Genomic DNA, 14303 nt, shown 5'->3' with positions numbered 1-14303 from the left:
AATTTCTGATAAGGTTAAAAAATGTGAACCCTATTAAATTTTGGTTTCAATCCAACCCTACAATATATAGTGTGGGTGGGGTGTGTGTGTGGGGTGGGGAGAGGACCCCACCCAATAAATAATATTTTCTCAGTTTTGAGTGAGAAAACAAGAGCCGAGCATGATAATATTCTCATCGTTTCTTTCAGCTTTGGCCACAAAAATAGAGGTGGAGGAGGTACAATTTGCTTTCAGTTTTGGATGACAAAACAGGGGCTCCGCCCCATTGGAACATGTTTTTTTTTTTTTTTTTTCAACTGCAAAAGTTATTAGTTAATGTTAGCATTTCTGCAGTGTTTGGTTTCAGACATTGCACATAATCACATTGGCAAACCTAAAACATTTTAGGTATGCACTTCTCTCTCTCTCTCAATCTGCAATTTGCGAGCACTGTAGCAGCGTTGGGTGAAGAAGACAGTGTACTATGTCAAGTAATAAAAATAAGAGGAAATTCTCAATTAGGACCTTGTATTTTGGGCTTTGTGCCATTTTGGTTCTTGGACTTTAAAATGCAATAATTCGGTGGTACCGGAACTTTCAAAATATGCCAATCCAGTACTTGCTATTAACTAGCATGTTAACCAACCGTTAAGTAGTATTTGAAAAGACACAAATGCCCTTTAAGTGTCATCTAATTTTCTTTATCAACTATCCAAACATTGATAAAAAAATGAACAGTCACAAATCCTTGCCTCTTCTATTCAAGAAAGTTGGGGTCATCAGAATGCCCACTGAGACGTGACACCAACTTTCTTGAATAGAAGAGGCAAGGATTGGTGACTGTTCATTTTTTGTCATCACTTGGATGGTTGACAAAGAGAATTAGATGACACTTGAAGGGCAGTTGTGTCCTTTCAAATGCCACTTAACGGGCTGGTTAACAGGTACTCGATTGACACGTTTTGAAAGTTTGGATACTGAATAGTTGCATTTTAAATTTCGAGGACCAAAATGGCACTAGGCCCAAAGTATCGGGAATTTTCCCAAATAATAGTGTAATGTATCAATAGCATCACATTAGGAAACCAAGGAAAGAGAAAATAGAGGTGCATCTGTTGTATACCAGTCCAATGATACTATGATACTATGAAAGCCTGAAACGAGTTATTTGCTTATTAGCCTTCCAATGCTGAATTTAATCAAGGAGAAGAGAGAAAGAAAAAAGACAATGAAGAAATACAGTGAGGGGAATGCTTGGATTGGGTTACCTATAACCTGGATCGGGTCACATGTTAATTAACAACTTATTAATTAATTAACTTGACATATCGGGTCACCCTGTTAATTACAGAGCTTATAAATTAATGAAATTTGATGGAAGGTGCTTTGGCCCGACCTCGTAGCACAGGGACACATGTGCGTGACCTGGCTCGATGAACAGCTCAGCCTAACAGTACAACCGTGACTTGACGGGAGGGACCCGCCGAGTCCAACATTGGTCGCTCGACGGGTTAAGCGACTCGCTGGGGACTAGCGCTCGACCAACCTTGACTCCCACCAAGTGTGGGAAATCCCAAACTCCTCTCAAGGCTCGAGGTCCTTCTGGGTCCTGAGCTCTTCCTTCCTAAGAAGGGAGCACCCCGGCTTTTGGCTGTGTCCCAAGGGAGAAACACCTCGGGGCAGCACCGTCGAGATTCCTGTTCGAACTTGTTTAAGGCTCGCCTCCAATGCGGGCACCTCGGTGTACCTTGACACCTCGGTACAAGACAAATCTGCCCCAAGTAGTTCGGTGTACGATAGCTCGGTAGACTGTAGAGAGATCTGCTTGTCATCCGTGCCTACCTGACATCCGTACTACCGGATCCGGTAGCAGTGCTCGGATCCCTTGCCAGGCGGCGTTCTGCTTGCCGTCTCTGAAAAGCATGGCATGCCTGTCGAAGTCTGTACCTTGCAGTAGCAGCCTGTAGCAAAAGCCTGCACCTACCACCTCTGCCCTGGCGGTAGCGGCTAGGGCAATGGCAGTTACACCTGATGTGACCGAGCTTCGGTATAAAAGGACCCCAACCCTCACGAAGCGAAGGTATTGAAGCTAGCACTTTCAGCACTCTTAACTCTCTGTATCTTCTTTGAGTTTTCCCCAGAGTTCTAACTTAGCCATCGGAGTGTTCCCTCCGGGAGAGCTCCCTGGGAACCCTTCACCTTCTTCTTCCTCTTAGGTGCCGTCCATCACAGCTAGGAGCCAACTCTCAGCCAGCTCGGAGTGCCCAGATTGTGCTGCATCATTTGACGTCGTCTGTGGGATCACTTCAAAAGGCCTTCCTCTAACTTCTGTGAAACTTCTCTCAATGAATTCATCATCACCATGGCTTCCTCCAGCAACTCCTGACGCCGGAACACCCCAGAGGAACAACTCCAGCTACCCACTGTCTGCATCGGGCAGTTCACTGTCCCCCTCTCCGTGGATGGGGTACCTAGTCTGAATGTGCCCTTGACAGTGGCACCCGTGACCATTTCATTACCCTCTGCCATTGGAACTACCTTTGTTGAACCCACCATCCTCCCTCCGGTGGCCAGCCAAGGTCAGCTCGAAGACCTGATGCAGTGCATGCGAGCCATGCAGGCCCAAATGCAACAGTTTCAGCAACTTTGGTTCCACCAGCAGCAAGTGCTGCACCAAGTGTGCTAGCACTAGTATCAGCAACAATTTCCTTCGTTCCCTCCTAGGCATCCAGCTGCGCAACCAACCAAGCCTCACCGCCGAAGTGAACTTCCTTCCCGCCGAGGAGAGACCTCGGTATCATCCCATGGAAGGAAGGAAAGACCCTCTACCCCCACCTCACGTCCTGCAGCTAGGTCGGGGGCCTCCCAGCTGGTATCACCTCGGTGCTCGCAGTTCGAACCTCTGCTTGCTGAAAACCAGTTCGAAGTGCTAGCCGATGACCTGGAACAAGGTCCCTCTGTTTGCAGCTACCGACAGTCGTCCGAGCATTTCCCTGGGCCCATCGAGCTTAGTAATACTAAGGCCAGCAATACCAACGCTGAGCCGGCTAAGAAGCAGCGAAGGCATCATCGAGCTCGCTGAGCTGTCACTCGCGACCTGCCCGAGCTCAGAGGCAAGGTAGAGGTGAGTTCGAGCAAGGTAAAAGCTACACCGCTTCTTTCAGTTCCCTCCCCCTGTCACCAGAGCTCCTTGCTGTCCCCATGCCAAGGGACTTCAAGCTCCCCCCGCTGGACAAGTATGATGGGTCCTTTGATCCCAATGACCATGTGGATGCCTTTCAGTCTCAGATGTATCTGGCCAGAGCAAGTGAGTCTTGCATGTGCGTGGCCTTCTCCACCACTTCGTCACCAGCAAAAGGTGTCCGAGGACCCAAGAAAACCTTCTCCACCACTTCGTCACCTGCAGATACCCGACCTAGACCCTGCAGTTTGGCTCACTGCGGCCAAGCGAGGCATTACCCACAAGGAGTTCAGGTGTTACGTGGTGGTCAACCAACCCAAGACTGTGACCGAGTTCCTCGAACTGGCAGATCGGTTCATAGGGATAGAGGAGGAGATCAACCAGAAGGGCGAGCGGGTCCTTGAAAAAAGAAAAAGGGAACCGGAGCCCCCAACTCCAAGTGACAGCAAGAAGAAGAAGGACCTAGCTTGGGGGGCAAAGCCAATTCAGCCTTTTCGAGCTCTAGCAGTAGAAAGGGATTATACACCCCTCAACACGAAGCGGGCCGAGATCCTCATGGCGATCAAGGACACCCCACATGTAAAGTGGCCACCTCGACTTAAGGCTAATCCCAATGTTAGGAACAAAAACTTGTATTGTAGTTTTCATAGAGATCACGGTCATAGTACAAAAAACTGTAAGAATCTCCGTGACGAGATAGAAGAACTTATCCGTCATGGATATTTGAGAAATTTTGTATAGCATAATAATAGTAATAAAGCAGGTCGACACGGGGAGCAGAGTAAGGAAGCTCCTGAGTCCAGCAGACAAGCGGAGCAACTGCAGAGGCAGCCTCCCGATGAGAGACCAGCCTGGGGGACCATCCATGTAATTGTCAGAGGATCAATTGTCGCAAGCTGCACCTCGGTAGCAGCTCGGTCATCAGCCCGCGAGGCCGCCAGGGAAGAGCTTAACCCCCCAAAGTGACCCAGGATGGAGGAACTGATCTTCTTCACCGAAGATGATGCGCGAAGGGTCCATTATCCCCATGATTACTCACTCGTCATAAAGATCAAGATCAACGATTTCGAGGTCAGGCGCGTCCTAGTTGATTCAGGCAGCTCGACAGATATTATCTTTAAGACGGCCTTCTATCAACTACATCTCCAGAAAAGCGACCTGAAGCCCGCAAACACTCCACTTGTGGGATTCAGTGGCGAGGAGGTCAGGCCTTTGGGGAGAGTCACTATACCAGTAGAGGTCGGCACCTGGCCTAGCATGGTATGGATCAACCACGAGTTCCTAGTGGTCGCGACCCCCTCTCCGTACAATGCAATAGTAGGTCAGCCCATCACCCACGCCCTACGAGCAGTAGTCTCCACCTACCATCTGGCGATGAAGTTCCCTATAGACTTCGGAGTCGGAGTGACGCGAGGTGATCAACTCGAGTCCCGCAAGTGCTACGTAGCCACCCTCAAAGAAAAGGCAAAGTTGGCAGATGATCTCGAGCTAGAATGGCCTGCGGAGCAGTTTGTGGAGCGATCTGCGCCTACCGAAGAGACCGTCCCCGTCTTGGCTTCGGCAGAGGACTCAACTCGGGTACTTTAGATTGGTGCTTCTGTTGAAGAACCCCTGTGATCTCAACTAGTAAGTTTCTTACTCAAAATTTTAGATGTTTTTGCATGGTCAGCGACAGAAATGCCCGGCATAGACCCCAACATTATAACTCATAGGCTCAACACTGATGCTGTAGTTAGGCCCGTTAAACAAAAGAAATGCAACCTAGCCCTAGAGTGATGGAGGGCAGTCGACGAGGAGGTCAGGAAGCTCCTTGCAGCCAATTTTATCAGGGAGGTTTGTTACCCAAGCTGGGTGGCCAACCCCGCTCTGGTAAAAAAGGCTAATGGTAAATGGCGCATGTGCATCGACTACACCAACCTGAACCAAGCTTTCCCAAAGGACTGCTTCCCACTTCTCAGGATAGACTGCCTAGTGGACGCGACTTCGGGGCACGAGTTGCTGAGCTTCCTGGATGCCTATTCGGGCTACAATCATATCAAAATGGACCCGACATGTGAAGAAAAAACTGCCTTCATAACTGAGTTCGGCTTGTACTGTTACAAGGTCATGCCCTTCGGGTTGAAAAACGCTGGAGCCACTTTTCAAAGACTTGTAAATAAACTGTTTGAGCCACTAGTCGGAAAAAAAGTAGAGTGTTATGTAGACGACATGGTCGTCAAAACCAAATTTTCACATGAATTAGTACAAGATTTACATTCAGTTTTTGAAATTCTATGTAAATTTAATTTGAAGTTAAATCCAAACAAGTGTGTCTTCGGTGTCACCTCGGGTAAATTCCTAGGATACATTGTTAACTGGCGAGGCATTGAGGCCAACCCAAACAAAATCAAGGCCATCCTAGAAATGAAACCACCCTGGAAATTAAAGGAGGTTCAGAAGCTGAACGGCCGGTTAGCCGCCTTGAGTCACTTTTTGTCCAAGTCAGCAGATCGCTGCCTGCCTTTCTTTAAGGCCATAAAAGGCAAAGGCTTTGAATGGACCAAAGAGTGCCAGCTTGCATTTGACGAGCTCAAAAGACACCTCGCCAGCATTCCAGTCTTAACCCGACCCAAAGTGGGTGATGTTTTAGAGCTATACCTCTCGGCAAGTGACGAGGTGGTAAGCTCGGTACTAATAAGAGAAGTAGATCAGGTCCAACGACTCGTCTATTATGTTAGTAAAGTGTTGCAGGGAGCAGAGGCAAGGTTCCCAGAGATAGAAAAGTTAGCCTATGCACTGGTTATATAAGCCCGAAAGCTCCGCCCATACTTCAAATCTCACACCATCGTTGTCTTTACCAACAAACCTCTAAGGCAAGTTTTGCTCAAGCCCAAAGTCTTGGAAAGGTTGACAAAGTGGGTCATTGAGCTCAACGAGTACCAACTCCAGTATAAAGCGTGAACTGCTATCAAGGCCCATGCCTTGGTAGATTTCATCGTAGAATGCACCTTTAGCTCTGAAGTCCCCTGGCTCGTGGAACACGAGGCCCCTAGTATGGGAGAGCTCGGAGTTTCCCGGGCTGGTTGAACTCGAGCGCCATGAAGTAGGAACCAGTGCGACATCTTTCCTAGTTAGGCCAAGCCCGAACTGGGATGAAGAACCATGGATCCTTCACGTAGATGGCTCGTCAAATCGGTAGGGCAGCAGGGCTGGGATCGTTTTGTATGGGCCTAGCGGTGTGAAACTGGAGTATGCACTACGCTTTGAGTTCGCAGCATCCAACAACGAAGCAGAGTATGAGGCACTGCTAGCCGAGATGGATCTGGCAAAGGAAGTGAAAGCCAAGCACATCGTGTCTGTAGTGACTCCCAGCTCGTGGTCAATCAGGTTTTTGGTGAGTTCGAAGCTCGCGAGCCAACCATGGTAGCATACTTAGCCAATGTAAGAGGGGCTCTACTAAACTTCTGGTCACACTTAATGCAGCAAATCCCGAGATTAGAGAACACTGAGGCCGATGCCCTATCATGGTTAGCCAGCACCGGAGATAATACCTTGAGGACTGTGTATATAGAAAACTTGCCTCGGCCTAGCATTCTCAGGGGGGCAAAGGAGGTCGCTCCCATCGTTCAAGCAGAGCTGAGTTGGATTGATCCGCTCACGAGCTTCCTGCTACACGGGGCCCTCCCTGCAGATCATAATGTCGCCAGGAGGGTAGAGCGCTAGGCAGCCAAATACGTCATAATAGACGAACGGTTGTACCGAAGATCCTATACGCTCTCCTACCTGTGCTGCCTGCGACCCTCTGAAGCCGAGCTCGTCCTCTGTGATACTCATGAGGGCCTGTGCGGTGGACACCTGGGGGGTAGAGCCCTTGCTCAGAAAGCACTACGACAAGGGTATTACTAGCCAACGATGAAGGCAGATGCGATTGAGCTCGTCAAAAAATGCGACAAGTGTCAGAAGCACGCCAACATCCAACACCGGCCTACTGCCAACCTAAAATACCTCACTAGCTTGTGGCCATTTGCACAGTGGGGGATTGACTTACTTGGGCCATTCCCACCAGCCACAGGACAAAGAAGGTTCCTTGTGGTGGTAGTTGACTATTTCACGAAATGGATTGAAGCTGAGCCTCTCGCAACAATCACAACCCGAAACGTCCAGAACTTATTTTGGAAGAACATAGTGTGCCACTTCGGGTTACCTCGGGTATTAATTTCCGATAATGGAAATCAGTTCAAGGACATTAAATTCCAGAACTGGTGCCAAGACATGAGAATCCGACAAAACTTCACTTCAGTCGCACACCCTCAAGCAAATGGTTAGGCAGAGGTCACGAATAGAGCCATTGGGCGGACGATCTGCCCAGCATTCTATGGGCTTACTGAACCACTGAGAAGACCGCCACAGGCAAAACCCCCTTCAACCTTACATACGGCACCTAAGCAGTCATCCCAGCCAAGATCGAAGTCCCTTCACAGTGGTTGGAAGCGTATGATGACAAGGCAAACGAGGACGAGCTACACACCAACCTTGACCTACTTGATGAAGTAAGGGACCTCGCATACATCAGGATCATGGCCTACCAGCAGAAGGTAGCTCGGTACTATAACGCCAGGGTCAAGAAGCAGAACCTCTAAGTCGATGACCTAGTACTCCGTAAAGTTATGGTACCTGAGCTCGATGTTGATAAGCTTGGGCTGAACTGGGAAGGACCCTACCGAGTCAAGTGAGTGCTCGGGGAAGGAACATACGAACTCGAGATGCTAGAAGGGAGACAAGTACCTCGGGCATGGAATATTGTCAACCTAAGACAATATTACCCATAAATCACCGAACTGAGTAGACCATGAGTCGCTCCTCTAGCTTAAGGGCCAACGCGCCGAGCTAACTGAAGATCTCGGCACTATGCATGACTTAACTGTCTCGCCAGCATAGGCTTAGTATGCTAAGGACAAAAGGCGTCTTGGGTATGAACTCCCTGAAGCTTAGCCTACCTCGGTATACGCTGATAGGGGTAAAACACCAACCTAAGTAGCCAAGTAGATAGGTCGGGCACGTACCTTACTATGTCCCCCTCGGCGTATGTTGTAAAATCTTATGGTCACCCCTACTAAGTACATGGAAACAGTTCGGGGTGATAGCGGTAAAGGGACGCCCACCTCAAGAACTTGACTCGCTAGCTCGATAGCTCGGGGTAAGACAAACACTTCGACAGAAGATAATTACACAAACACTTAACAAAATATGTACTTTCATTACATAATATGTGCTTTCATTACGAAAACCTTAGTACAAAGGATAAAAAAAAGAGAAAGTAAAACTGAGCTCGCAGACCTAGAGTACAAGGAGCACACAACTACTCCGAAGGCTTGTCGACTTCACTCGGAGCCTCTTCGGGGGTGTCAGCCAGGTCGGTAACACCAGCCTCCTCATCGCCGCCCTCCTCTTCGGAGTCTGGGTCATCCATGGCTTGGCGGGTCATGTCGTTTGTGATCCTCCAGGTGGTGATGGCACTTGTGTCGAGGTCGAGGTATGTATGCCTTATCAACCACTTGCTGAGCTTAAACCCCCTACGGTAGACCTGCGACATCACGTCGTCAAACCTAGATGATTTGACGTAGTTGATGACAGCCTGGGCCTTCGTCTCCTTGAGAGCTTGTTCGAAGATCTCAGTCTTCTCCTTAATATCAGCTTTGAGGTACTCCACCTCGTTATCCAGGGCCCCCTTGGCTTCCTTAAGTTTCTGTACCTCGAGCTGCAAAGCCGCCTGACCCGCCTTGAGGCTCTCAACCTCGAGCTTTAAGGCCTCCTGGCCTGCTCTAAGCCTGTTCACCTCAGCCTTCAACCTGTCCCTCTCGCGGGCTAGCTCCTCTTTTTCTGACAGCAGAACTTCAATGAAGCTCTTCTGAGCTGCAACGTCACCTTCCAACTGATGGATCTTACACCGAGCTACCCTTAGATCAGTATGAGCTGCGCGAGATGACTCCTCAACAACCAAAGCCCGCTTTAGATATATGTCAGATTGAAGGGTCAACGAGTGCACGGCGGTGTTCACCTGGCAAAAGGAGATCGGTCAGTACCAAAGAGAAAAGAGCGAAAGAATGGAAAAATGATGATTCTTAGAGTGTGAACTCACCACCATAGCGTGGGTTGCAGCGTGGGCCCCGAGCTGACCAGGGGTGAGATTGGCCCAGTCTGTAACCTCTGTGGGGTAGACAACCCCTTTACTTTCTTCAAGGCTACACTGGGGGGTCAAGATGCTCTCCTCCTCCTGGCTCCCCGAGTTGGACACCGTCGTCTCAGTAGCATGATGAGTCGATTCTTCGAAAGCCTCAGCAGTAGCCACGGCGGGATTAGGAACTTCGGCAGTAGCCCCAGCTGGCTCAGCGACTGGCTCTGCCGCCACCTTAGGCTCTTGAGATGGTAAGTCCCCCTCTAAATCTATCATTGGAGGGGCATTAGGGAGCTCGGGTTCCAAGATGGGAGCCTGTGGGAGCTCGGGCCCCAAAGAAGGAACCTGTGGGAGGTCGGGCTTAGGGGTGGGGGTACTTGGGGGCTCTATGCGCGCCTTCTTGGTAGCTCGCTTCTTCCTCTTCTTCATTTGGCGAAGGATCCTTTGATCGATAATCCTCTCTTCCTCCATGGGACCTGCAATAGAGCTCGGCGTCAGTAAGCTCGAAAACACTTAGCTGATTAAGCGAGACGCTAAGGTAAAAATAGACCTACCCGAGCTCAAACCGGCCTGAATGAGCTTCTCTTCGGCAATGTAATCTTTGTGATCGAACCTGACCTGAGCCCATCAATGGACTGTTTCCCTCGTCTTCCTGTCGAGCGTAATGCCTGAGTCTTGAGTAGCCACCCTCCAACTAGTGAGGAAGGGCCACCCCGTGCTGCTCCGGACTACAAAGTAGTCCCGCTTCCAGGTCGGGACCTTGCTTGGAAATTTCTGTAACAATTTGAAGCCCGGGCGATGGGACACATAGTAGGTCCGCCTGTGCTCGGGCAGAACACCCGAGGCACTCTTCTTTATTGACAAAATAGAACAAAGGATATCTATATCTAAGGGAATGTTGTATTCGAAATGAAGGGAGATAGTCCCGGCGACGTTTCGAATATAGTTTGGGTGGAGCTGGTTCAGCGTGACGTTAAAGCGTCTCAACACCTCGGGGATAAGGGGTGAAGAGGGAGACAAAGCCCGCCGACGAGTTGCTCCCTAAAGATCACGATCTCATCCAGAACATGCTTCCAAGGGAAGTTGCTGGTAGGAAGACTATATGAGTATTCCTGAGGTAGGTTGAAGTGCTGGATGAGGTGCTGAAGTCTCTCCAGCGTCATAGTGGACAGACCGAACTGATCTGGCACCCAATCTTAGTGGGAGGTGGACACTAGCCTACTCGAGGTCACCCGTGCCTCGTGGGAAGGCTGGGCAACAGTGAGGTCACCCTGACCCGAGATACCCACCTCGGGTTCGTCTAAGAGACTATCTCCACTAGACATTGAATGAAATGAACTGAAAAAAGAGAAAGGGAGGCTTGGGGACTCATCGAGGAAAAACGCAACCGAACTAGAACTGGAGGAGTTAGAAGACCTTAGCTCAAGCTAGATGAAGGATACTTAGTGGCGGAAGAAAATGACTAGGGTCCCCCACTATTTATAGCCGCTAGGCTCGGGCACCAATGGTCAAGATCGAAGCAATTTGACGGTTCTCAAGAAAATCGACTGCGAGGCTCTCAAGGTGAAATCAGTTTAGTGCATTTTTTGGCGTCTATGAAGTCCAAATCGCGTGATGTCCGTGCATGAGTTGTACGCAGCCCGGGTTTTTCCTTTTGAGTGAACTAAGTGTCAGACCGGTCTGGCCAATGGGTTGCTCGTTAGGGTGGCATAAGTGCCGAGCCAAATCCACCTGGCGCACCGTGAACTCCCTACGCTGGGTCAGCACCCCAAGCACGGGGAGTGGGGGGCAATTGATGGTGGGTGATTTGGCCCGACCTCGTAGCACAGGAACACGTGTGCATGACCTGGCTCAACGAACAACTCAGCCTAATAGCACAACTATGACTCGATAGGAGGGACCCGCCGAGTCCAACATTGGCCGCTTAGCGTGTTAAGCGACTCGCCGGGGACTAGCACCCGACCAACCTTGACTTCCACCAAGTGTGAGAAATCCCAAACTCCTCTCAGGGCTCGAGCTCCTCTTGGGTCCCGAGCTCTTCCTTCCTAAGAAGGGAGCACCCCGCCTTTTGGCTAAGTGTCCCGAGGGAGAAACACCTCAGGGTAGCACTGTCAAGATTCTTGTTCGAACTTGCTTAAGGCTCGCCTCCAATGTGGGCACCTTGGTGTACCTCGGCACCTCGGTGCAAGACAAATTTGCCCCAGGTAGTTCGGTGTACGGTAGCTCGGCAGACTGCAGGGAGATTTACTTGACATTTGTGCCTACCTGACATCTATACTACCGGATCCGGTGGCAGTGCTTGAATCCCTTGCCAGGCGGCGTTCTGCTTGCCATCTCTGAAAAGCATGGCATGCCTGTCGAAGTTCGTACCTTGCAGTAGCAGCCTGCACCTGCCACCTCTGCCCTGGCGGTAACGGCTAGGGCAGTGGTGGTTACACCTGATGTGACCGAGCTCCGGTATAAAAGGACCCCAACCCTCATGAAGCGAAGGTATTGAAGCTAGCACTTTAAGCACTCTTAACTCTCTGTATCTTCTTTAAGTTTTCCCCAGAGTTCTAACTTAGCCATCGGAGTGTTCCCTCCGGGAGAGCTCATCGGGAACCCTTCACCTTCTTCTTCCTCTCTGGTGTCGTCCATCATAGCTAGGAGCCAACTCTCAGCCAACTAAGAGTGCCCAGATTGTGCTGCATCAAAATTGAAAAAGAAAAGTGCAGTTAATGTGATCATTAACAAATTGACATTAATTAATACATATATTATTACTTATAAAATCCTTACTAATAAATTAGTAATAATAATTTACAATTAATAATCAGTAATTACCTTTAATTACTAATAATTATTAGTAAATTAACTGATTCTTGATAATTATCAGAAATGATTAGATGATTATTGTAAATAAATAATTTCATTAATTCTAAAATTATTGGCCGGATGGTATTTTTTGTTTTTGTTTTAAGGGAGACTGTCTAAAACTCATCATGAGTTTTCAATATTTCTCTTAAACTCACCACAACTTTTCAAAATGTCTAAAACTCACCACGTAAGTAAGTTTTTATTTTCCAAAACTCATATTCCATTAGTGCACCGTTAATGCTTCTTAACAGAGGTGTCCATGTTAGCATAAATAACAATTTTCATGACCAAATTACCCTTGAATGGTGAGTTAGAGGAAAAATAGTCATTTTCAGTTTTCAATTTCTTGTTTTTTTTGCATTTTTAGTGTTTTGTTATAATTTCCAATGTTTTTTATAATTTCTGTTTTTTTTTTACATTTTTCTATTTTCTACAATCTATAAAATTTCTTGTATTTTTTATTTATTTACAATTTTTGTGTTTTTCTATAATTTTTGGTGTTTTTTCTACAATTTTTATTTCATGATTTTGTTTTTCAAATTCTATAGTTTCTATAATTTGAAAATAATTTTTTATTGTTTACAATTTTTATTATCTTTTGTAATTTCTATGTTTTTATGTATTTTATATTTGAAAATATTTTTTGAACTTTTTCCTTTTTTCATGTCTAAATATTAAAATGGTAATATATTAACACCTGTTAGTCTGTTTAATATCAAGTTAGTGACATGGTGAGTTTTAGACATTTTGAGAAGTTGTGGTGAGTTTAAGAGAAATGTTGAAAACTCATGGTGAGTTTTAGACAATTTCCCTTGTTTTAAAATTATTGATGGTTAATAAATTCATTAAGTTCATATTAATACCATTAATATCTATGTGAATCTAAAAATTAGCCTATCCCCACCCGTGCGATGTATGGGCTTTGTTAAAAGAATTTGAGGCAAAATGACTTAGGGGTGCAACTTTGTGGCCCCAACATAAGCCCAACCTGGTTTGGGGTGGGGCACCCTCTCCCATCCCCACCTTGTAGCCAAAATCCTTTATGCCATCCCCACTCCATCCTTGGTGGTGAGGTAGGTAGAGGTGCAAATTGGGTCATGCCAGTCAGCATGGAATGACTTTGTGGGTTGTGTTGCATTGGCCCGTAGGCCTACATGGGTCATGCTTTCCTCCTCTAGAATCCTTAACAAGTTAGGCCCGACACAACCCATGGCACAAGCCTAGGTAGGCCTAGGTCAAGCCATGTTGTACCGCGGGCTAGGCTAGGCCGTAAGTTGGGCCTTGGGCGAGGCTTGGTACATTGCAATCTGATTTACACCTCTAAAGGTTGGACACCCCTCTCTATTAGGAATGGGGAATTCTTGGATTTTCCTTGGCTCTCAAGGCAACCATCTAAAAATACATCAAAATTTGAGGATATTTTAGAAATTAATATTAAACCTTGGGTTATTTTAATAATATACCATAAAGTTAAGGGGGATTATATGCAAACCCTGTTCCCACCCCATCCCCATTTAAGATTGAGGGAAACATGCCCAATTTAGGGTGGGGCAGAGTGGGGCCCCAGTTTTATGGAGAAAATTATCAATTCTATAAATTCCATTTAAAATAAATGAAAATGAATAAAATCTAATAAAATTAGTAAAAGTCAAAAGGAATTTATTTAACATCATAATAATAATAATAATAATAATAATAATAATAATAAATTGATAATAATTCATCTAGAAATAATAAAAATTAATAAACATTAATATAAAATTAATACAAGTTTAATGATCCAAAAATAATGTTATTTTTGAAGGCAAATAATGTTTGGATTATACTTTGGTTTACTTTGCTCAATTGAAATTGTCATAAGGTCTTTCAACTTACATTTTGTTTAACAAAGCCCGTGCATCGCACGGTGCTTATTTAGTTGAGTATTAAAAAAAAGATTTTTAGATACCAAGAAAATAGTATTCAACTATTTAATTTATGTTTCCATCAATCCGAACAAAGAAAAGTCACAACTCACGATAAGACCTTCACACCCCCTTCCCCCAAAAAAGTCGTTAGGTGAGTTTACTATTTATAAAGATTTCCAAAACAAGGGGCAGAATCGTAATTATAATGTAATGGAAGAAGGGCACT

This window comes from Nelumbo lutea, chromosome 1 (genome assembly GCF_056320005.1).
Source record: "Nelumbo lutea isolate HS-2025 chromosome 1, American lotus-T2T, whole genome shotgun sequence".
Classification (NCBI taxonomy): domain Eukaryota; kingdom Viridiplantae; phylum Streptophyta; class Magnoliopsida; order Proteales; family Nelumbonaceae; genus Nelumbo; species Nelumbo lutea.
Note: the sequence above shows the minus strand (reverse complement) of the source record.